Source organism: Gorilla gorilla, chromosome 1 (genome assembly GCF_029281585.2).
Source record: "Gorilla gorilla gorilla isolate KB3781 chromosome 1, NHGRI_mGorGor1-v2.1_pri, whole genome shotgun sequence".
Taxonomy (NCBI): domain Eukaryota; kingdom Metazoa; phylum Chordata; class Mammalia; order Primates; family Hominidae; genus Gorilla; species Gorilla gorilla.
Window position 1 is genome coordinate 83514751 of NC_073224.2, and position 24974 is coordinate 83539724.

General features: G+C 38.3%; 1 protein-coding gene across 4 annotated transcripts in view; it reads left to right on the forward strand.

Moving 5' to 3' along the window:
* The window catches only part of TNFSF4 (TNF superfamily member 4), a 305662-nt gene that overhangs the window by 240090 nt on the left and 40598 nt on the right, over window positions 1-24974 (forward strand). Inside the window, exon 3 of one of the 4 annotated variants that reach the window (XM_063710796.1) lies at window positions 1449-1565. The exons of the other annotated variants lie outside the window; for them this stretch is intronic. The gene's annotated coding sequence lies outside the window, so the exon portion shown is untranslated. The remainder of the gene's footprint in view (window positions 1-1448; window positions 1566-24974) is intronic. 4 annotated transcript variants of the gene reach the window in all.

Genomic DNA, 24974 nt, shown 5'->3' on the forward strand with positions numbered 1-24974 from the left:
CTTTCCAAATGTATGGTCTATCCTCTGGATAAAAGACAAATGGATGCTCCTAGTCCCTTGCTAAGAACTGCAGGCACCGTCTTCTTCATGCAAAAGGAAAAGAAGTCAATATATATTCAGATCAGGGGGGTCACAGGATTTTTTTAGGGAGTTCCAGTAACATTATTGAAATGTGGCAGAGGACAGAGAATAAGGAAATTGGTTTAACAGGCAGCTCAGTATCTTTACTGGGTGTAAACTGATCTTCTGAAACTACATTAATAGTCTCTGGAATGTGTTGGGGTTGGGGAGAGGTTCCTGGTAAGACTAGGCTCCATTCTATTTCATTTTCCCAACAAAGTTTTTTCTTGACTTTTGTAGAAATAGGAAGTATGTGTGTCATAGTGAGGTCTAAATCTAGAAGAGATAGATGGCTAGAAGGTAAAAGAAACTCCTACAAATCAAGAAAAGATAGTAAATTCAATAGAAAAAATAGGTAAATGATGTGGCTAGACAATTGGCAGAAAGAGAAATCCTGATGGCTAGTAAATACTAAAGAGATGCTAAATCTTAATAGTAATCAAGGAAATGCTGTCAAAATAACAATACTACTTTACACTCATCATTTGGCAAACATGAGAAAGTCAGATAATATCAAGTGCTGGTGAGGATAGGGGACTGGGTTCCTCATGCTCTGCTGGGGACAGTGTGAACAGGTACAGCTATTCTGCAGTGCACCCTGACATAATTTTTGAAATTAGGCATACTTGTACTCATGACTAGCACCTTTGTTACTAATAATATATCCCAGTGAAGTCATCAAGGAAATGTTTATGAGGGTATTCAGCCAAGTGGTAATTGTGATAGCAAAGAATTGGAAGCAAACTAGATGACCACTGATTGCCAAGGCAATATATAAAGTGTGACTGTATGATCAGATTCTCAGTATCAGTTAAAAATAATAATTTAAGTTTACATTTAGCAACATGGATAGACCTCAGAAATATAATATTGAATAAAAATAACTTGAGAAACAGGATAGCACTTAGATTTAATCGCTTTTATTTAAATTGAAACTCCAACATGAAACATGCCATATATTTTAAAAATATCTCTAAGTAGATGTTTGAAAGGTGGATTGGAAAGAGAATGTCTATGGAGGGGAAAAGGGAAGTGGGATTGTAGATGGGAAATAAAGATGAAAATATAATAAAGTAAGATACAGCCAACAAGAGGCCCTACCTTGACTGATAATGATAGTGTGCCACAAAGTGGGGTTTTATTTAACTCAATTCTGTGTATTTATTCTTAAGAAATAAAAAAGGTAGGGAGGAAGGAATGAGGAAGGAAAGAAAGAAGGAAGGAAGCTAGTTGTTGAATGTGGGGGCCAGGTAGTAGGAAACTGACTTTTGGAGTTTGACTCAACCACTGAGCCAATTCTCTTTTTTTCTTTTCTTTTTTTGAGACAGAGTCATGCTCTGTCACCCAGGCTGGAGTACAGTGGCGTGATGTCTGCTTACTGCAGCCTACACCTCCCAGTTCAAGTGATTCTCCTGCCTCAGCCTCCCAAGTAGCTGGGATTACAGGTATGTGCTACCACGCCTGGCTAATTGTTTGTGGTTTTAGTAGAGATGAGATTTCATCATGTTGGCCAGGCTAGTCTCGAACTCCTGGACTCAAGTGATTCGCCTACTTCAGCCTCCCAAAGTGCTGGGATTATAGGTGTGAGCCACTGCGCCCGGTCCCACTGAGCCAATTCTCTTATTGCCACTTTGGACTCCTCCCAGTGAGGACAAATAGACACTGAGGACATCATGATATGCAGAAAGAAACTTGGAGTGCAAGACAAGAGACCCGCACCTTTCTTTCAGCTCTGTTCCAAGCTGCTTGATCACAGACATCTCTTCTGTTAGATGAGGATAACAGGATCTGCTCTACCTGCCCTGGAGGATCTTTGCAAGAATGAAGTTAGGGGGAAAAAAAGTGACAGAACATATTGAAAACTTTTCATAAATATCAGATGCCTTATTTGTTGTGACACTGTGGGTGGACAGATGATTTCAGTTGAGAGAAGAATTAAGATTCCTATGCCCTGCGTTTAACTGGGTCTTGGTTACCCTGAAAGACTGAGAGAGCAAAACCCAAATATATAGGGAGTTTTTCTTAACTGTCCTCCCACCATGGCTTATTTGCTTCCTTCTGAAAGTTCAAAATTGATGCTATTAATTTGGGATGTCAGCGGTTATTAATGGATCCTTGGGCCAGCAGATTTTTGTTCCTGCTCTGGAGGGCAGGCATAACTCTGATGTGAATTGGACGTGTTGAATACTGGAGTGGATTACTGAAAGAAGGAAGAAAGGGAAAGTTGCATTTCTTGAGTGCCAAGAATGGATATTTGAAACATCATTTAATTATACAGTAGTTCAGTGAGGTAGCAATCACCATCAACATCTTGGAGAGATAACAGGCTCAGGGAAGCTTAACATGTTCTCAGTGACAGAACATCAAACACACAAAGTGGCAGAATTGGAGTTTGAATTAGAATGATGCCAAAGCCAATTATTTTGTTCTCTCTCCCCCTGAGGTCTTAGGGCTCATCTAATACCCCTTTTTTGGCTTCTAAAACTTCTCCCTGCATTTTCAGGTGAGAAAACTGAGTTCACTCCACAATGACTGAACTAATCTACACTCCCACCAGCAGTGTATAAGTGTTCCCTTTTCTCTACTACCTCATGAGCATCTGTTATTTTTTGACTTTTTAGTAATAGCCATTCTGACTGGTGTAACATGGGATCTCATTGTGGTTTTGATTTTTATTTCCCTAATGATTAGTGATATTGAGTATTTTTCATGTTTGTTGGCCGCATGTATATCTTCTCTTGAAAAGTGTCTGTTCATGTCCTTTGCCCACTTTTTAAAGGGGTGGTGTTTTTGCTTGTATGTTTGTTTAAGTTCCTTGTACATTCTGGATATTAGACATTTGTCAGATGTAGAGTTTGCAGATATTTTTCTCCCATTCTGTAGGTTGCCTGTTTCCTCTGACAGTTTCTTTTGTTGTGAAGAAGCTCGTTAGTTCAAGAGCTTCTTTAGGGTCCCATTTGCCAATTTTTGCTTTATTGCAATTGCTTTTGGCATTTTTGTTGTGAAATCTTTGCCATTTTCTATGTCCAGCATGGTATCGCCTAGGTTATCTTCCAGGGTTTTTAAATTTTTAAGTTTTGCATTTAGGTCTTTAATTTATCTTGAGTTGATTTTTCGATATGGTGTAAGGAGATTTTCAATCTTCTGCATATGGCTAGGCTGTTTTCCCAGCACCATTTATTGACTAGGAAGTCCTTTTACCATTGCTTGTTTTTGTCAGCTTTGTCAAAGATCAGATGGTTGTAGGTGTGTAGCTTTATTTCTGGGCTCTCTATTCTGTTCCATTGTTCTATGTGTCTGTTTTTATACCAGTACCATGCTGTTTCGGTTACTGTAGCCTTGTAGTACAGTTTGAAGTTGGGCAATGTGATTACCCTAGCTTTGTTCTTTTTGTTTAGGATTGCCTTGGCTATTCTGGCTCATTTTTGGTTCCACATGAATTTTAGAATAGTTTTTTCTAGTTCAGTGAAGAATGTCATTGGTAGTTTGATAGGAATAGCATTGAATCTGTAAATTGCTTTGGGCAGTATGGCTATTTTAATGATATTGATTCTTCCTATCAATGAGCATGAAATATTCTTACATTTGTTTGTGTCATTTCTGATTTTTTTGAGCAGTGTTTTGTAATTTTCATTGTACAGATCTTTCACTTCCCTGATTAGCTGTATTACTAGGCATTTTATTCTTTTTGTGGCAATTGTGAATGGGATTGCATTCCTGAGTTGACTCTTGGCTTGGATGCTATTAGTGTATAAGAATGCTACTGATTTTTGTACATTGATTTTGTATACCAAAACTTTGCTGAACTTGCTTTTCAGCCCAGGGAGCTTTTGGGCTGAGACTGTGGGATTTTCTAGATATAGAATCATGTCATCTGCAAGCATGGATAGTTTGACTTCCTCTCTTCCTATTTGCATGCCTTTTGTTTCTTTCTCTTGCCTGATTGCTCTGGCCTGGCTCCTATTATTTTAAAGTATGTTCCTTGGACGTTGAATTTTATCAAAAGCCTTTTCTTCATCTATTGAGATAATCATGTAGTTTTTGTCTTTAGTTGTGTTTATGTGATGATTCACATTTATTGATTTGCATATTGTATTAGTCTGTTCTCACGCTGCTAATAAAGACACACCAGAGACTGGATAATTTATAAAGGAGAGGTTTAATGGACTCACAATTCCACATGGCTGGGGCAGTCTCACAGTCATGGTGGAAAGCAAAGGAGAAAGAAAGGCACATCTTACATGACAGCAGGCAAGACAGCTTGTGCAAGACAACTCCCGTTTATAAAACCATCAACTCTCATGAGACTTATTTACTACCATGAGAACAATATGGGGGAAATCACCCCCATGATTCAATTATCTCCATCTGGCTCTACCCTTGACATGTGGGGATTATTACAATTCAAGGCGAGATTTTGGTGGGGGGACACAGCCCAACCATATCATGTATGTTGAATGAACCTTGCATCCAAGTGATATCAAATCTCTTCCTAATTCCCTTTTCCTCCTACCCTTCCCAGTCTCTAATATCCTCCATTAATTCTATTTTGTACTCCTGTGAGATCAACTTTTTTTTAGCTTCCACATATGGGTAAAAATATCTGGTGTTTAGTTTTTTGTTCCTGGCTAGTTTCACTTAATATTATGTCCTCCTGTTCCATCCATGGTGCTGTGAATGGCAGGATTTTATTGGTTTTATGGCTAGATAATAGCCCAGTGTGTATATATATCATATTTTCTCCATCCATTCATCTGCTGTTGGAGACCTAGATTGATTCCATATTTTGGCTATTGTGAATAAACAACAAACATGGGGGTGCTACAATAAACATGGGGGTATACAGGCAAAACATTTCTTAACATCTTTTTTTCTAACTCTTCTACCCCTTATTTTATCACCAAACCCTGCACTATCTCCTGTTTTTTTTTTTTTGAAATAACTGATGCTTGCTTTACAGGAAGCCCCAGAAAACACTGTGCCTTGGAATTCCTAGGCACTTAACTTACAAATATAAGGGAACCACGTATCAGAAGCTGGATTTGAAGACATTGCAAGGAAGGTGTTTCCTAGAGTAATCTATAGATGGAATTGATTCTGTAGAAAGGTGATAAACCCTGACCATTGAGTGTTGAAGCTAAGATGAGGAGACTACTGGTAGAAATATTCAAAAGTAACTAAAACACATAGGTGCTGGGGATGGATGGTTAGTCAGATTATTGACTCTCATGGCTTGTAATTAGTTTGTGATCTGAATTTAAATTACTTAGGAAAGGAATGGCTTTTCAGCAGAAAAATATATGCATCAATAGCACCTACCAGTCCCAACAAATGATTCTATATATTTTTTTAAGTTGGTGAATTTTATTATATATATTTTGCCACAATTAAAAATAAAAAATAATTTGAAGGGAAATAATTTTAACAAATAAAATAAATGGAGTGGAAGGAAATATGGAGGGTTAGTAATCAACAGGCATTAAGTCCAGCAAGATGAATAAGCTCTAGAGATCTGCTGAACGACATGGTACTTACAGTCAACAATAATTTATTGTACACTTAAAAATTTGTTGAGATCTCACGTTGTGTTCTTGCCACAATACAGTAAAATAAAAATAAGTTTTACACATTTTTTAAAAGGTTATACACCTCATAAAACTGATAGAGAAGGAGACAGCCAAATGCTGCCCAGGCCATTGTGCACAGGGAGCTTACCTAAAAGTGCCCACAGTGAAAAATTCTGTCCCTTAACACATGCGTAGTATGTGTAGACAAGCTCCTTGGGTTTTCCTACTTTACTGTGCATTACAACTCACATGTCAAGTTCAAAGACATTCTGTCCCTGAACACATGTATAGTAAGGGAAATAAATCAATATGGAATGGCTCAGAATAAGGGCCCACCTGTGCACTGGGACAATGGGGTGGACCCACCTGGAATCCACGCCTTATAAATTAGGGAGAAGCCTGGCCTTTTCAGCTCATGTGTGGTGGCCTGGTATTCAATCTGTGAGGTGGAAGCCTGTTGAAAGGCCCCCCTTTTTTCTCTGAGAGCTTTCTTTTAATTCTGCTCTCTCCACATTTCAATGTGTCCACGTACCTAATTTTTCCTGGTTGTGACACAAGAACCAGATTTTAGCTGAACTAAAGAGCAAAAAATCCTGCATCAAAAGGAGAGCCAAGACTCAAAAAAAGAAATAGTCTTTCGAATTTTTCATTGATTTTAATTCAGTGACTTCTCTGAACAATAAAGTTGCAACTTATTTGAATAAAAACACTCAAAATAAAGGGAACACTAAAACCTACAATTGAATGCGTCATTTGCCTGATTATAGGTCTTTGGAAATCTGCAAGGTAGCCTTTATTCCTGCAAGATATAGATCTTAGCTTTTCTTTTTTTTAAATTATTATTATTATACTTTAAGTTCTAGGGTCCACGTGCTCACAACGTGCAGGTTTGTTACATATGTACACGTGTGCCATGTTGGTGTGCTGCACCCATTAACTCGTCATTTACATTAGGTATATCTCCTAATGCTATCCCTCCCCACTCCCTCCACCCCACGACAGGCCCCGGTGTGTGATGTTCCCCTTCCTGTGTCCAAGTGTTCTCATTGTTCAATTCCCACCTATGAGTGAGAACATGCGGTGTTTGGTTTTCTTTCCTTGTGATAGTTTCCTGAGAATGATGGTTTCCAGCTTCATCCATGTCCTACAAAGGACGCTAACTCATCCTTTTTTTGGCTGCGTAGTATTCCATGGGGTATATGTGCCACATTTTCTTAATCCACTCTATCACTGATGGACATTTGGGTTGGTTCCAAGTCTTTGCTATTGTGAATAGTGCCACAATAAACATACGTGTGCATGTGTCTTTATAGCAGCATGATTTATAATCCTTTGGGTATATACCCAGTAATGGGATGGCTGGGTCAAATGGTATTTCTAGTTCTAGATCCTTGAGGAATCACCACACTGTCTTCCACAATGGTTGAACTAGTTTACAGTCCCACCAACAGTGTAAGAGTGTTCCTATTTCTCCACACCCTCTCCAGCACCTGTTGTTTCCTGCCTTTTTAATGATCACCGTCCTAACTGGTGTGAGATCGTATCTCATTGTGGTTTTGATTTGCACTTCTCTGATGGCCAGTGATGATGAGCATTTTTTCATGTGTCTGTTGGCTGCATAAATGTCTTCTTTTGAGAAGTGCCTGTTCATATCCTTCGCCAACTTTTTGATGGGGTTGTTTGATTTTCTCTTGTAAATTTGTTTGACTTCTTTGTAGATTCTGGATATTAGCCCTTTGTCAGCTGAGTAGATTGCAAAAATTTTCTCCCATTCTGTAGGTTGCCTGTTCACTCTGATGGTAGTTTCTTTTGCTGTGCAGAAGCTCTTGAGTTTAATTAGATCCCATTTGTCAATTTTGGCTTTTGTTGCCATTGCTTTTAGTGTTTTAGACATGAAGTCCTTGCCCATGCCTATGTCCTGAATGGTATTGCCTAGGTTTTCTTCTGGGTTTTTATGGTTTTAGGTCTAACATGTAAGTCTTTAATCCATCTTGAATTAATTTTTGTATAAGGTGTAAGGAAGGGATCCAGTTTCAGCCAAGACTCAAAAAAAGAAATAGTCTTTCAAATTTTTCATTGATTTTAATTCAGCGACTATTTCCCTGAGCAATAAAGTTGCAACTTATGTGAATAAAAACACTCAAAATAAAAGGAACACTAAAACTTACAATTGAATGCATCATTTGCCTGATTATACATCTTTGAGAATCTGCAAGGTAACCTTTATTCCTGCAAGGTATAGATTTTAGCTTTGGTGAAGCTGACAATTATGTGTCTTGGAGTTGCTTTTCTCGAGGAGTATCTTTGTGGCATTCTCTGTATTTCCCGAATTTGAATGTTGACCTGCCTTGCTAGGTTGGGGAAGTTCTCCTGGATAATATCCTGAAGAGTGTTTTCCAACTTGGTTCCATTCTCCCAGTCACTTTCAGGTACACCAATCAGACGTAGATTTGGTCTTTTCACATAGTCCCATATTTCTTGGAGGCTTTGTTCATTTCTTTTTACTGTTTTTTCTCTAAACTTCTCTTCTTGCTTCATTTCATTCATTTGATCTTTAGTCACTGATCGCCTTTCTTCCAGTTGATCGAATCAGCTACTGAAGCTTGTGCATGTGTCATGTAGTTCTCGTGCCATGGTTTTCACCTCCATCAGGTCATTTAAGGTCTTCTCTACACTGGTTATTCTAGTTAGCCATTTGTCCAATCTTTTTCTCAAGGTTTTTAGCTTCTTTGCAATGGGTTCGAACATCCTCCTTTAGCTCGGAGAAGTTTGATCATCTGAAGCCTTCTTCTCCCAACTCGTCAAAGTCATTCTCTGTCCAGCTTTGTTCCATTGCTGGTGAGGAGCTGCGTTCCTCAGTTGGAAATTTTAGACCAATATCCCTGATGAACATTGATGCAAAAATCCTCAATAAAATACTGGCAAACCGAATCCAGCAGCACATCAAAGAGCTTATCCACTATGATCAAGTGGGCCTCATCCCTGGGATGCAAGGCTGGTTCAACATACACAAATCAATAAATGTAATCCAGCATATAAGCAGAACCAAAGACAAAAACCACATGATTATCTCAATAGATGCAGAAAAGGCCTTCGACAAAATTCAACAGCCCTTCATGCTAAAAACTCTCAATAAATTAGGTATTGATGGAATGTATCTCAAAATAATAATAGCTATCTATGACAAACCCACAGCCAATATCATACTGAATGGGCAAAAACTGGAAGCATTCCCTTTGAAAACTGGCACAAGACAGGGATGCCCTCTCTCACCACTCCTATTCAACATAGTGTTGGAAATTCTGGCTTGGGCAATCAGGCAGGAGAAAGAAATAAAGGGTATTCAATTAGGAAAAGAGGAAGTCAAATTGTCCCTGTTTGCAGATGACATGATTGTATATTTAGAAAATCCCATTGTCTCAGCCCAAAATCTCCTTAAGCTGATAAGCAACTTCAGCAAAGTCTCAGGATATAAAATCAATGTACAAAAATCACAAGCATTCTTATACACCAGTAACAGACAAACAGAGAGCCAAATCATGAGTGAACTCCCATTCACAATTGCTTCAAAGAGAATAAAATACCTAGGAGTCCAACTTACAAGGGACATGAAGGACCTCTTCTAGGAGAACTACAAACCACTGCTCAACGAAATAAAAGAGGACACGAGCAAGTGAAAGAACATTCCATCCTCATGGATAGGAAGAATTAATATCATGAAAATGGCCATACTGCCCAGGGTAATTTATACATTCAATGCCATCCCCATCAAGCTACCAATGACTTTCTTTACAGAATTGGAAAAAACTACTTTAAAGTTCATGTGGAACCAAAAAAGAACCCGCATTGCCAAGTCAATCCTAAGCCAAAAGAACAAAGCTGGAGGCATCACGCTACCTGACTTCAAACTATACTACAAGGCTGTGTAACCAAAACAGCATGGTACTGGTACCACAACAGAGATGTAGACCAATGGAACAGAACAGAACCCTCAGGAATAATACCACACATCTACAATCATCTGATCTTTGACAAACCTGACAAAAACAAGAAATGGGGAAAGGAGTCCCTATTTAATAAATGGTGCTGGGAAAACTGGCTAGCCATATGTAGAAAGCTGAAACTGGATCCCTTCCTAACACCTCATACAAAAATGATTCTATATTTTATGTAAGTCTTGTTTCCTCTTAAGGGGCTTGAAGGTGCTATCAAGCAATGGATGATTGTTCTGTTCTCTGTGCCTTAAGGCTGTCGACTCTGCCGTATTATAAAAGGTCTGAAGTTATCCATCCCATCCTTCTTCCTCACTATGCCTCAGTTCAGTGTCTTCTTTCAGGATCACATGACATTCCAGTTACTCTGAAAAAATTTGCCAGGCTGTCTGTCTAATCACAGTAAATAGATGAGATACAAATTCCTGGGGAGTGGAGGTTGCTCTTGAGTAGAGGGGAATGTGAGTACAGTCTGGGAAAGACAGTGTGGGTAGGAAACAAATCATCCATTCTCAGGAAGGACAGATAACATTATAGAACAAGGCAGGCTAGGTGAAGAGTTGCAGAAGGAGGATCAATATGGAAAGTTCCATGGCTGGACCCTGAGGGGAGGAGAAGGTGGACCTGGAAGGGGGACATGTGTATACATGAAGGGAGGTTGACTTACAAGGAGGGAGGTGATCAGTGTTTGCTGTTGCACTTGGGAGCTGGCTAGCAGATTTGCAGACATGGACTTTAGCATATTGATTCTGAAATCACTGAGGAATGTTGTGAGTGTAAGTAGGGGTGGTGGTAGGATCAATGGATGGTCAATGTATTCCAATGGGACATATCATAGGAAAAAGTTCTTGTTCAGCTTGAAATGCCATGATTCTCTGATTCTAAAAGTAGAAGTTAATGAACAAGTAAAAGTAATAAAGTCTTCTAAAAAAAGTAATACCTCATTCCTCTCTTTGCATTCTTTTCAATAATATGATGTCTGGAAAAAATGAATTTTGCCACTAAATTATGAGTCTCAAAGCCACTAGGGCTGGAGCACATTCTTACTCATCAACACCTTATGTGAGTCTATACCTTGAGCTTCTTTTCAAGAGAAGGTGCTTCTACAAGCTTCTCTATAGCTCAGTCTGGAAAAGTTTTCTTCATTTTTAATCAGAAGCCTTTGAAGCCTTCTTTTCTAGACTACTGTCTTCAGTAATGATGGAGTATAAATTTGTTTTTTGCTGAAGATATATTGAAATTTTTATCCTCACAGCTGATTCCACAGAAATAAATGAAGTGCATCTTCATTTTGTGGGCATGATGGAAAGGCACAAAAACTTTCATATAACAGATCTGATTTTACGTCCTAGCTCCGCTACTTGCTGGCTGTGTTTCTGCCTCCAGATGGTTGTGCATGCTGTTCCTTTTCTCCAAATATTTGCCTGAATCTCCTTCATATCATGCAGGTCTCCCTTCACTCCTTAGCTTCCACTTACTTCTTTTCTTCATAGTTCTTATAATTACCCATTACATTAGTTGTTTGGCTTTTTTTTTCATTTGAATACTCTTTTATAGTATTTTCCTTAATTAATGTTTGGCTTAGGGCAAGCAGTGGTAAATATTTATTAAATGGATGAATGAATGAAGCACTTAGTGACTTTCGGCAACTTAGTAAATGTAGTTGAGTTTTTTTGTTAAAAAACATAATTAAATTTCCCTCAAGGGATTGCAGTAAAGATTAAACAACATAATCTATGGCACATCTAGCACAGTGCCTACCACATCAAATGCATTCCGGACATCTGGATTTTTCTTTCCCTGGAAGTGAAGGATTTGTTTTCAATGTTCATCTAATGGATGCTTTGGGATGTGTATCATTGACAGATAATTAAGCTTGATGATAGGAAAGGATGAAAAAACTCAAGACTTTTAATGGATTATGTGACAGTAAGAAGAAAAAAACTCAGTGAACATTGACAAAGAATATTTTGTAAGACATTATTGCTAGGATAAAGCTTAGAGGTCTATGGTTTTCTGATCTCCTTCTGTTATGGATAAGGCAAGAGAGGGTTAGGGAGGTTAGGTCACTTGTCCAGGTAATGAATAGCAGAGTTGGACTGGAACCCAGATGCCTGAGTCTTTGTTTGTACTCTAACCTCCTACACTTCACTTGCCTCCAAACACAAATTGGTTCAAACCAGTTTCAGAGTTTACAAGCTCAATAGATGGAAAGTATTAATCATTCTGGTTTCAGATTCTTGGCTGTTTTCTGGAGGTTAAGTAGCTTTCTAACTCTAGTTATAAACATCTCTTAACCTTTGTCATAATAACACTTTAATAAAAATAAAGACATTGGAAGACTTTTTTTTTCTTGTTTGCTAAATTAGGTGACCTCTTCACATATTTTTTTGTTTCTAGGCCTAAAATTATAGTACAGAAAATATTTAATAAAGAAGACATATACCAATATGGGAAGTGCATACAAAATGAAAATAGGACAAAATGCTAGAATCACTTTAATATCTTTGTCAAAATTAGTATCATATCAAAGACTAATAGTCTGAAAGTGCGAACACTAGTCAGTAAATGTGAAAAGATGAAGTAGTGCTGTAAATATGGCCTGAAAGTGTGGTCAAAAATAAGTTTAATAATTTAAAGAGTATGCTTTAAAATTTTACTTTCAATTTTTAGACATGGTCAATCTTCTAAGAAACTTGGTTTGTTTTATAATAAAAAAACTTTGCAAGATTTAAAATAATTAAACATTTGATACTAAATCAGTTTTATGGAAAGTTTAAAATTTTAGTGTGTATTAAACTATCATTCTCATCTAGCTTATTCTGGGTAGAATTGCAGTAGATTTTAAAAAATTTAGTGTGTATTAAACTATCATTCTCATATAGCTTATTCTGGGTAGAATCACAGTAGATTTATTGTATAAACCTAGTTCCTAGGAATGAGTGAAATTTTTGTCTAATGGGCTTCTAATAACTTGATGGTCCAGGTTGCATTTTGATGGGGCTCTCCAAGAACAAACAGTCATTAATTTCTTCTCTTCCTTCTTTTCCTTTCCCTCTAATGTCCCGTCCTCATTTTCTTACCGTCCATTCTCTCTCACATCTCTCTTCCCCCTTTCCTTTCCGCCTCCTGCTTTTTCACATCCCTCATCCCACACCTTATGCTGCTCTTCCTTCTCATTTTCATAATTTTCTCATTGCCTTTCTTTGTTCCTCTTTCTTTCCTTTTATTGGCTCAAGTAAAGTTGAAAAAAATTATAGGAATAAACAACAGTCTTAATATTTTTGAAAACCACATGAATAATCCTTTCAATTTAAAATACACAGTAATTTTTATTACAGATGGACGTGATCTTAGATATAATTTGTAGTATATTGCATTGATGGCCCTGGTTTTTCCCTGAAACCACATTCTTAGGGAAATTCTACTCTGTGAAAAGGTGGAAGTACATGGAAGGATATTTCCCTGCTTTGACTTTGCTTTGGCCATGTGATTTTTTAAAATTTAATTTTTATTTTTTGGTATTGCATGATGCAATGGGTAAATGTTTGGAAGATCTGGATAACTCAGTGAACCAATATTTTAAAAATGACCAATGTATTATGCTACAAATTTATGTATGGGTAAAAGATCCTTTCAAAATGCAAGATATTAATGGATCTTATTGTGATAGTATCGTAAGTTCATTCACATGGTTTTAGATTCTATCTGGCAACTAACCTTTAAGAAACTACTTCTTGAGTTTTAGTGTGTATTCAAATGATAATATCCAAATTATCTGAAAAGGATATTAAAGTACTTCCCTCATTTCTAACTACACATTTGTAGTCAGTTATAGTATTTTTTCATACACGTCAGCCAAAACAGCATGTCACAACAGATTGAATGCAGCAGACATGTAAATCCAGTTGTCTTTTATTAAGCTAGATATTTTTAAAAATCAAAGCGCAAAACTCTACTCATCAAATTTTTATAAAATAGTTATTTTTCATAAAAAATTATTTACATTAACTTGTAATAAAGTTTATTTTTTAAATGAATATTTTAAAAATTCTGTTTTAATTTTTGCTGTGGTAAATATCAATAGATATAACACACATAAATAAAAGCTCTTAAAAGTTCTCAATAATTTTTAAGAGTATAAAGAGGTCCTCAGATTAAAAAAAAGTTTGGGAATTGCTGGTCTACAAACAACTCTATAATATAGGTAAAATTATATTTCCATCTTATAGATGAGGGAACACATGCTTAGAAAGATTAAGTAACTTGGGCAAAGTCAAATAGCTTGTGCATTGTAAATCTAAGATTCAAACCCCAGCAGACTGATTTCAGGACTTACATTTGTTGCCACTATACTCAAAATACCTCCCAGTATTTAGAAAGCACAGAAAACTCAAGGCAGCTTTCACTTAGAACAGACTTTCTACAAAGGTTCATATCCTCTAAGTTCATTTTTTATTCTACTGACCCTAGTTTCTTCTCAGTTCTGAAGACATGAGTCAGTTTGTATGCAGAGCTGTATTAAAGTCAGATGAAATGTAGCCCAAAGGAAGGAACTGGAGAGAGAATTATTTTAGACCCGTTTGTGTATGTCTTTTCATTTACTGTAAGTAGGACAAGTAGAGGAGATCTGAGGCAGAACTTAGGGGGTTGGGGAAGGTTGGCTTAGTTGGCCAGGGTAGGTGGCAGGAAGATCCAACTCAAGGATTGGGGTTTGCCCCGTTCCACGTCTTTAGGTCAGGAATATCCCAAAGATGGCACTTCTGCATCTTGCTCCATGGCAGACACTGACAATCAGTTATAACTCTCTTTCTCACTGGGATCAGAGGCAGCCTCAGTGTCCTTCTCAAAACTGAGTCCAGTATAGGCACTCTGCATTAAGGACGTGACATATATAATAAAACATGATCACCATTTTGGCTTTAGGTTGTACCTGCAACCTCATCTATGCAGCTGGTGTATCTTGGTCAAGCACAGAGCCCATCATAAGGCTGTGTGTAACTCACTCCTAGTATTGGAAAGGCAATTCCTGGCATGCCTGTGGAGTTTCACTGTTTGCATTAAATTGGGAAAGATTTGCATAATTTTCCTCCTATACATATGGAATTGAAGCTTTTTTGTTGTTCATTTCCCCGTAGGCAGAATGTGTAGTAGTTTATAACATGGACTCTGGAGTCAGATTATCTGGGTTTGACTTTGCAGTGGTATTGTAAGGATTAGATGACTTTATAGAAGCAAAACACATTTCACAGTACCCAGCATAATGTTCATATTAGCTATTATTATTGTTATTACACTGTGGCAGATTCCTTGTTTAGGAAAATATCAATAATTTAAAACAAGGAATTGCAGATTGCCTAGTTCCAGAGACAGGGAAGTTAGGTATTGGTGGTTATTCTCTTATTGAAAATAACCAAAAGAAATGGATAGAATATGAAGAATGTTTTTTAAATTCCATCTTTGTGTCAGCAAGCGAGGAAGGCATCCACAGAGGTTAAAAACTAAGTGAAAGTGGGCACCTCGAGGGCAAATAAGCACCAAAGAAGATTTCATCTAAGAGTATCTGACAAACCTTGATAGCCTCAAAATTTTGTTCTGATGGATGTACAGGACTTAGAAGACAAGAGATAAATCCTAAGGTTTGTCTAAGGTGGTGATCTAATAAGTGACCCACAAATAAAACTTGGATACTAGAGAGCTATGTCCTCAGTTTAAGGTTAAACTAAAAACAAATCTGTCCCATAGAATTGGAAAACAAGGAAACTCATCTGACTTTACCTCGGTGTTGGGGGAAAGGAGAAGAAAAATTCATCCTGATAATTTACTTATTTTTATTTTTTTATTATACTTTAAGTTCTAGGGTACATGTGCACAACATGCAGATTTGTTATGTATGTATACATGTGCCATGTCAGTGTGCTGCACCCATTAACTCATCATTTACATCAGGTATATCTCCTAATGCTATCCCTCCCCCCTCCCTCAACCCCATGACAGGCCCCGGTGTTTGATGTTCCCCTTCCTCCCTTCCTGTGTCCAAGTGTTCTCATTGTTCAATTCCCACCTATGAGTGAGAACATGCAATGTTTGGTTTTATGTCCTTGTGATAGTTTGCTGAGAATGATGGTTTCCAGCTTCATCCATGTCCCTACAAAGGACATTAACTCATCCATTTTATGGCTGCATAGTATTCCATGGCGTATATGTGCCACATTTTCTTAATCCAGTCTATCATTGATGGACATTTGGGTTGGTTCCAAGTCTTTGCTATTGTGAATAGTGCCACAATAAACATACATGTGCATGTGTCTTTATAGCAGCATGATTTATAATCCTTTGGGTATATACCCAGTAATGGAATGGCTGGGTGAAATGGTATTTCTGGTTCTAGATCCTTGAGGAATCACCACACTGTCTTCCACAATGGTTGAACTAGTTTACAGTCCCACCAACAGTGTAAAAGTGTTCCTATTTCTCCACATCCTCTCCAGCACCTGTTGTTTCCTGCCTTTTTAATGATCACCATTCTAACTGGTGTGAGATGGCATCTCATTGTGGTTTTGATTTACATTTCTCTGATGGCCAGTGATGATGAGCATTTTTTCATGTGTCTGTTGGCTGCATAAATGTCTTCTTTTGAGAAGTGCCTGTTCATATCCTTCGCCCACTTTTTGATGGGGTTGTTTGTTTTTTTCTTGTAAATTTGTTTGAGTTCTTTGTAGATTCTGGATATTAGCCCTTTGTCAGCTGAGTGGATTGCAAAAATTTTCTCCCATTCTGTAGGTTGCCTGTTCACTCTGATGGTGGTTTCCTTTGCTGTGCAGAAGCTCTTGAGTTTAATTAGATCCCATTTGTCAATTTTGTCTTTTGTTGCCATTGCTTTTGGTGTTTTAGACATGAAGTCCTTGCCCATGCCTATGTCCTGAATGGTATTGCCTAGGTTTTCTTCTAGGGTTTTTATGGTTTTAGGTCTAACATGTAAGTCTTTAATCCATCTTGAATTGATTTTTGTATAAGGTGTAAGGAAGGGATCCAGTTTCAGCTTTCTACATATGGCTAGCCAGTTTTTCCCAGCACCATTTATTAAATAGGGACTCCTTTCCGCATTTCCTGTTTTTGTCAGGTTTGTCAGAGATCAGATGGTTGTAGGTATGTGGCATTATTTCTGAGGGCTCTGTTCTGTTCCATTGGTCTGTATCTCTGTTTTGGTACCACTACCATGCTGTTTTGGTTACTGTAGCCTTGTAGTATAGTTTGAAGTCAGGTAGCATGATGCCTCCAGCTTTGTTCTTCTGGCTCAGGATTGACTTGGCAATGAGGGCTCTTTTTTGGTTCCATATGAACTTTAAAGTAGTTTTTTCCAATTCTGTGAAGAAAGTCATTGGTAGCTTGATGGGGATGACATTGAATCTATAAATTACCTTGGGCAGTATGGGCATTTTCACGATACTGATTCTTCCTATCCATGAGGATGGAATGTTCTTCCATTTGCTTGTGTCCTCTTTTATTTCATTGAGCAGCAGTTTGTAGTTCTCCTTGAAGAAGTCCTTCACTTCCCTTGCAAGTTGGATTCCTAGGTATTTTATTCTCTTTGAAGCAATTGTGAATGGGAGTTCACTCATGATTTGGCTCTCTGTTTGTCTGTTATTGGTGTATAAGAATGCTTGTGATTTTTGTACATTGATATTGTGTCCTGAGACTTTGCTGAATTTGCTTATAAGCTTAAGGAGATTTTGGGCTGAGACAATGGGGTTTTCTATATATACAATAATGTCATTGGCAAAGAGGGACAATTTGACTTCCTCTTTTCCTAATGAAATATCTTTTATTTATTTGTCCTGCCTGATTGCCCAAGCCAGGACTTCCAACACTATGTTGAATAGGAGTGGTGAGAGAGGGCATCCCTGTCTTGTGCCAGTTTTCAAAGGGAATGCTTCCAGTTTTTGCCCATTCAGTATGATATTGACCGTGGGTTTGTCATAAATAGCTATTATTATTTTGAGATACATTCCATCAATACCTAATTTATTGAGAGTTTTTAGCATGAAGGGCTATTGAATCTTGTCGAAGGCCTTTTCTGCATCTATTGAGATAATCATGTGGTTTTTGTCTTTGGTTCTGTTTATATGCTGGAATATGTTTATTGATTTGTGTATGTTGAACCAGCCTTGCATCCCAGGGGTGAAGCCCACTTGATCATGGTGGATAAGCTCTTTGATATGCTGCTGGATTCAGTTTGCCAGTATTTTACTGAGGATTTTTGCATCGATGTTCATCAGGGATATTGGTCTAAAATTCTCTTTTTTTGTTGTGTCTCTTCCAGGCTTTGGTATCAGGATGATGCTGGCCTCATAAAATGAGTTAGGGAGGATTCCCTCTTTTTCTATTGATTGGAATAGTTTTAGAAGGAATGGTACCAGCTCATCCTTGTACCTCTGGTAGAATTCAGCTGTGAATCCATCTGGTGCTGAGCTTTTTTTGGTTGGTAGGCTATTGATTATTGCCTCAATTTCAGAGCCTGTTATTGGTCCATTCAGGGATTCAACTTCTTCCTGGTTTAGTCTTGGGAGGGTGTATGTGTCGAGGAATTTATCCATTTCTTCTAGATTTTCTAGTTTATTTGTGTAGAGGTGTTTAGTATTTAGGTATTTTGTAGTATTCTCTGAAGGTAGTTTGCATTTCTGTGGGATTGGTGGTGATATCCCCTTTATCATTTTTTATTGCATCTATTTGATTCTTCTCTCTTTTCTTCTGTATTAGTCTTGCTAGTGGTCTATCAATTTTGTTGATCTTTTCAAAAAACCAGCTCCTAGATTCATTGATTTTTTGAAGGGTTTTGTGTCTCTATCTCCTTCAGTGCTGCTCTGATCTTAGTTATTTCTTGCCTTCTGCTAGCTTTTGAATGTGTTTGCTCTTGCTTCTCTAGTTGTTTTAATTGTGATGTTAGGGTGTCAATTTTAGATCTTTCCTGCTTTCTCTTGTGAGCATTTAGTGCTATAAATTTCCCTCTACACACTGCTTTGAATGTGTCCCAGAGATTCTGGTATGTTGTGTCTTTGTTCTCATTGGTTTCAAAGAACATCTTTATTTCTGCCTTCATTTTGTTATGTACCCAGTAGTCATTCAGGAGCAGGTTGTTCAGTTTCCATGTAGTTGAGCTGTTTTGAGTGAGTTTCTTAATCCTGAGTTCTAATTTGATTGCACTGTGGTCTGAGAGACTGTTATAATTTCTGTTCTTTTACATTTGCTGAGGAGTGCTTTACTTCCAACTACATGGTCAATTTTGGAATAAGTGTGGTGTGGTGCTGAGAAGAATGTGCATTCTGTTGATTTGGGGTGGATAGTTCTGGAGATGTCTATTGGGTCTGCTTGGTGCAGAGCTGATTTCAATTCATGGATATCCTTGTCAACTTTCTGTCTTGTTGACCTGTCTAATGTTGACAGTGGGGTGTTAAAGTCTCCCATTATTATTGTGTGGGAGTCTAAGTCTCTTTGTAGGTCTCTAAGGACTTGCTTTATGAATCTGGGTGCTCCTGTATTGGGTGCATATATATTTAAGATAGTTAGCTCTTCTTGTTGAATTGATCCCTTTACCATTATGCAATGGCCTTCTTTGTCTCTTTTGGTCTTTGTTGGTTTAAAGTCTGTTGTATCAGAGACTAGGATTGCAACCCCTGCCTTTTTTTGTTTTCCATTTGCTTGGTAGATCTTCCTCCATCCCTTTATTTTGAACCTATGTGTGTCTCTGCATATGAGATGGGTCTCCTGAATACAGCACACTGATGGGTCTTGACTCTTTATCCAATTTGCCAGTCTGTGTCTTTTAATTGGAGCATTTAGCCCATTTACATTTAAGGTTAATATTGTTATGTGTGGATTTGATCCTGTCACTATGATGTTAGCTGGTTATTTTGCTCATTAGTTAATGTGATTTCTTCCTAGCATCGATGGTCTTTACAATTTGGCATGTTTTTGCAGTGTCTGGTACTGGTTGTTCCTTTCCATGTTTAGTGCTTCCTTCAGGAACTCTTTTCAGGCAGGCCTGGTGGTGACAAAATCTCTCAGCACTTGCTTGTCTGTAAAGGATTTTATTTCTCCTTCACTTATGAAGTTTAGTTTGGCTGGATATGAAATTCTGCGTTGAAAATTCCTTTCTTTAAGAATGTTGAATATTGGCCCCCACTCTCTTCTGGCTTGTATTGTTTCTGCTGAGAGATCCGCTGTTAGTCTGATGGGCTTCCCTTTGTGGGTAACTTGACCTTTCTTTGTCTTGCTGCCCTTAACATTTTTTCCTTCATTTCAACCTTGGTGAATCTGACAATTATGCGTCTTAGGGTTGCTCTTCTTGAGGAGTATCTTTGCGGTGTTCTCTGTATTTCCTGAATTTGATTGTTGGTCTGCCTTGCTAGGAGTGGGAAGTTCTCCTGCATAATATCCTGCAGAGTGTTTCCCAACTTGGTTCCATTCTCCCCGTCACTTTCAGGTACACCAATCAGACGTAGATTTGGTCTCTTCACATAGTCCCATATTTCTTGGAGTCCTTGTTCATTTCTTTTTACTCTTTTTTCTCTAAACTTCTCTTCTTGCTTCATTTCATTCATTTGATCTTCAATCACTGATCCCCTTTCTTCCAGTTGATTGAATCAGCTACTGAAGCTTGCACATTCGTCTCGTAGTTCCTATGCCATGGTTTTTAGCTCCATCAGGTCATTTAAGGATTTCTCTACACTGGTTATTCTAGTTTGCCATTCATCTAATCTTTTTTCAAGGTTTTTTAGCTTCTTTGTGATGGGTTCAAACTTCCTCCTTTAGCTCAGAGAAATTTGATCATCTGAAGCCTTCTTCTCTCAACTTGTCAAAGTCATTCTCCGTCCAGCTTTGTTCCATTGCTGGCGAGGAGCTGTGTTCCTTTGGAAGGGGGAGAGGCGCTCTGATTTTTAGAATTTTCAGCTTTTCTGTTCTGTTTTGTCCCCATCTTTGTGGTTTTATCTACCTTTGGTCTTTGATGATGGTGACGTATAGATGGGGTTTTGGTGTGGATGTCCTTTCTGTTTGTTAGTTTTCTTTCTAACAGTCAGGACCCTCAGCTGCAGGTCTGTTGGAGTTTGCTGGAGGTCCAGTCCAGACCCTCTTTGCCTGGGTATCACCAGCAGAGGCTGCAGAACAGCGAATATTGCTGAACAGCAAATGTTGCTGCCTGATCATTCCTCTGGAAGCTTTGTCTCAGAGGGGTACCCAGCTGTGTGAGGTGCCAGTCTGCTCCTACTCGGGGGTGCCTCCCAGTTAGGCTACTCATGGGTCAGGGACCCACTTGAGGAGGCAGTCTGTCTGTTCTCAGATCTCAAACTCCATGCTGGAACAACCACTACTCCTCTTCAAACAGGGACATTTAAGTCTGCAGAGGTTTCTGCTACCTCCTGTTTGGCTATGCCCTGCCCCCAGAGGTGGAGTCTACAGATGCAGGCAGGCCTCCTTGAGCTGCAGTGGTCTCCACCCAGTTTGAGCTTCCCAGTCACTTTGTTTACCTACTCAAGCCTAAGCAATGGTGGGCGCCCCTCCCCCAGCCTCGCTGCCACCTTGCAGTTTGATCTCAGACTGCTGTGCTAGTAATTAGCAAGGCTCTGTGGGGGTGGGACCCTCCAAGACAGGCGTGGGATATAATCTCCTGGTGTGCCGTTTGCTAAGACCATTGGAAAAGCACAGTATTAGGGTGCGAGTGACCCGATTTTCCAGGTGCCATCTGTCACAGCTTCCCTTGGCTAGGAAAGGAAATTCCCTGACCCCTTGTGCTTCCCAGGTGAGGCGATGCCTCGCCCTGCTTTGGCTCAGGTTTGCTGGGCTGCACCAACTGGTCTGCACCCACTGTCCTGCACCCACTGTCTGACAAGCCCCAGTGAGATGAACCCAGTACCTCAGTTGGAAATGCAGAAATCACCCATCTTCTGCATCACTCATGCTGGGAGCTGTAGACTGGAGCTGTTCCTATTTGGCCAACTTGGAACCGCCCATACCCTGTTAATTTATAACTAGACCAGTCTTCTCAGGGATTTGAGGATGAATGGAAAGTCTGAGATACAAGAAGACATGGTGATCAAATATATAATCAAATATAAGTAAACACTGACAATATAAAGTAACAATAATTATAATGCTCAATTGGTGGAAAAAATCAAAATAAGATAGAACCAAAATACTATGCAGCTAAAATATCTAAATTCAGGGAGTGGCATTAATTAGATTTAAACATTCTAATGTCTTTATAGTGTTTGAGAGAAGGGTAAAAATATTTATGAAATTTAAAGCTTGTTAAGTATGCCTGAAAAAAAAAAAACAAAAGAATAGAATAGATGTTCCCTTTCCTGAACACCTCTTGAATTTTTCTCAAGTATCATGAGAACTTAAGTTGTATTATCCAAGTCCTTGCAGTTAGGTCATAAAGGGAAGCAAAGGTTTTCACAATATAAAATATTCATTAATGAACTGGCTAATAATGAAATTAGTTCTCATATAAGCATACTTCCCCTTTTCTCTATGTCCATGATTGTAAACATATGAATGCAAAGTAAATTGAGTAATAAGTAAAACTGCAAATCTTGTAAGAGAGTCAAGATATCAAAAATTCAGTGAAAGTAAAATTAGAGAAATACTTAAATTGCACTTAAAGCTTTTGAAAAAGGAGTCTCTGGCAGAGTCAGTTCAGTTAACAGCTGAAGAAGAGTGAATTAGTCGAGATGATAACATGACTAGATGACTCAAAGGAGAATGATTTTGAAACATAAAGATTAAGAGAGCCCTTGAGAAAACTGATGAATCTTTAATTGTCTCTCTAACTGTATTAATTATGGAAAAAGCTAAGGTGCTGAAAAAGTGACACCCAAATACAGTGATTTAAAGATGAAAGAAGTTTATATCTCATGTAACCATCTAGCTCTTTGAGGTCAATCATGGGTCCACATTCCCTATATCTCTAATTTCTCATAGGGAGAGATGCTCATTTGCATAGTCAAAGCTGGATCATATGGCATATTCATGTTTTAGTACAAAAAAAGGGAAAAGAGAGAAAGCCCAGGGCAAGCAATTTCCTTTTGAACAAGTAAGATAGAAGGTGTGTACATATCACATCCCCCCACATTCCATTGGAGAGATATAAATCATGTGGCCATACCCAACTGCCAGTAAATCTGGGAAATGTCTCTAGCTGGATAACAAAGGGCCTAAGAATAAGGGGAGAATGGATTTTGGGGGAAAACTGATAATCTGTTTCATAAACATTTATGCAAAAAATTATTGTGTGATCATAGTCTGAAAAAACATGAAGGATGATATACATATAATTAGGTCTGATAAATTATGCCTACCCAAATAAATACCTGATTCATTCTTTAACTTAAAAGAGATCACATATCAATACTCACATTTTATAAATTCAGATAAAATGAATTTATTTTTAAAAATGAATAAAACACAGTGAGAGTTTATTAGGTTATGAGGTGCTTAATAGCCTGTTTTATGTTTATATTTTCTAGTAGGATGATTAGAAAAATTCTTATTTCTCCTTCATATCTGTAGTTGGTATGATTCTCCATCCACAGTCTCTGTGTTCAAGAATTTTAACCAACCTAATTTTTGTCTTTCTATTTCTATTTTTCACCATCATGTATTTTGGTCTGAGATATAGCAATTTAATTTCAATTCATGGTTCCTCTTTTTACTCTGGTTGCACCTAAGTTCTGGGGCTTTACATAGCATCCAGGAATTATTAAGGGAAGCTAGTCCTCAGTATTATCTGTCTAACCTAGCATTTGCTGAGATAGTCATCTGTCATTTGGGCCTAATTCATTCAGAGAATACTTAAAACACCTACATATGCTAGGTACTGAAAATAGTGTTGGTCAAGAGAAACACTTTAGTCCCTTTTCTTATGAAAGACAGTGTTTAGTAAATTTTGGTGCATTGCAAAAAATTCTGGACCAAGGGCAAAGCCAAGCATACACACGTGTAGAGAAAGGGGTCATTTAAAAAGTTTGTCCCAAAATGAGGAGAAGAAAGTTAATGATCAAATGAAAATTTGTGGATTATTTATGATTTTCCATTTTCAATGACTTTTTCATTCCACCATAACCTATGAAAATTGAGAATTGGTGATGTTTAGAAGTCAGGAAAGACTTAGAGAAGATAAGGATGAGTGAGAAAGTGTGACTTCCCTTTCTCCTGGGTAATTCCTCTTTTAGTGTTAGGGTGCCCGGAGAAGGTCTTCTGTAAACATTCAAACTAATCCAGTAGTATTTAACCAACCTCTTACCGCATAACCTTCACTTCCTGGTTGCTGTGGATAACAAGGGGAGTATGAGACACAGTTCTGAAAGTTGGTTAAAGTCTCTGTACCAAGAAAAATTATAGCCAGGACAGGCAGGAAACAGAACTACACTAATAAAAAAGCACTGTGGCAGAAATAAAGCCTATTTTGGATTGCAGAGAGGAAGGGGAGATGATTACCAGATGGGAGAACGGTGTAGTCAATTAATTGCAAAGGTGTGGCAAAAAACATGGTGGACAGAGGGTCTAGGTGGAGGGAGGACAGGCTTGACTGGAGCTAAGGTTTGGGTAGAAAGTGTGATTCTGTGGCCATGCTCTCTCTTCATCTGCTCATGCTGTGTAGCATTGCAAGCCTACTCCCATGCCCCCAGTTTAATTGCATTACTCTTCACTATAGCTTAGGGAGTAGGAGCACTGGCTGTGTAGCCAGACAGACCTGAGTTTGTCTTACTCAGTGTCTAACCACTGCTTACTAGTGTCTAACCTCAGGGAAGTTACTTAACCTCTCTGAACCTGATTTTCCTTACTGCATTGCATGTTTCTGACTGTTTAATGAGTTACCACATGCAGTGCTCAGCAAGAGTTTTCAAAGCCCTCAATAAGAGCAGCTACCATAATTACGGCCTACCAATGAGGGTTGAGTGCTGGGACCAGGATGGTAGCATGAGGCACAAAAAAATAAGTGTTTTCGTTTCAGACAGTCATGAGTGTTCACATTCCAGCTGCATCACTTCCCTTCTAATTCCCACTCTGCAGGGATTAAATTAGATCATGAATATACAGTATTCCACACAGGGCTGGAGTACCAGTGAGTGCTTTTAGAAAATGTTTGTTTCCTTCCTCATCACTTACCCACGCTCATTTATTTCTTTATTCCTGAGCGTACATCTAGTCTTCTAGTTTTGTGTTCGTGCATGGAGTAGGGCGATGGACACTTACTAGGATGTCTGGATAGTTCTGATGTAACCTGTTGGCACAG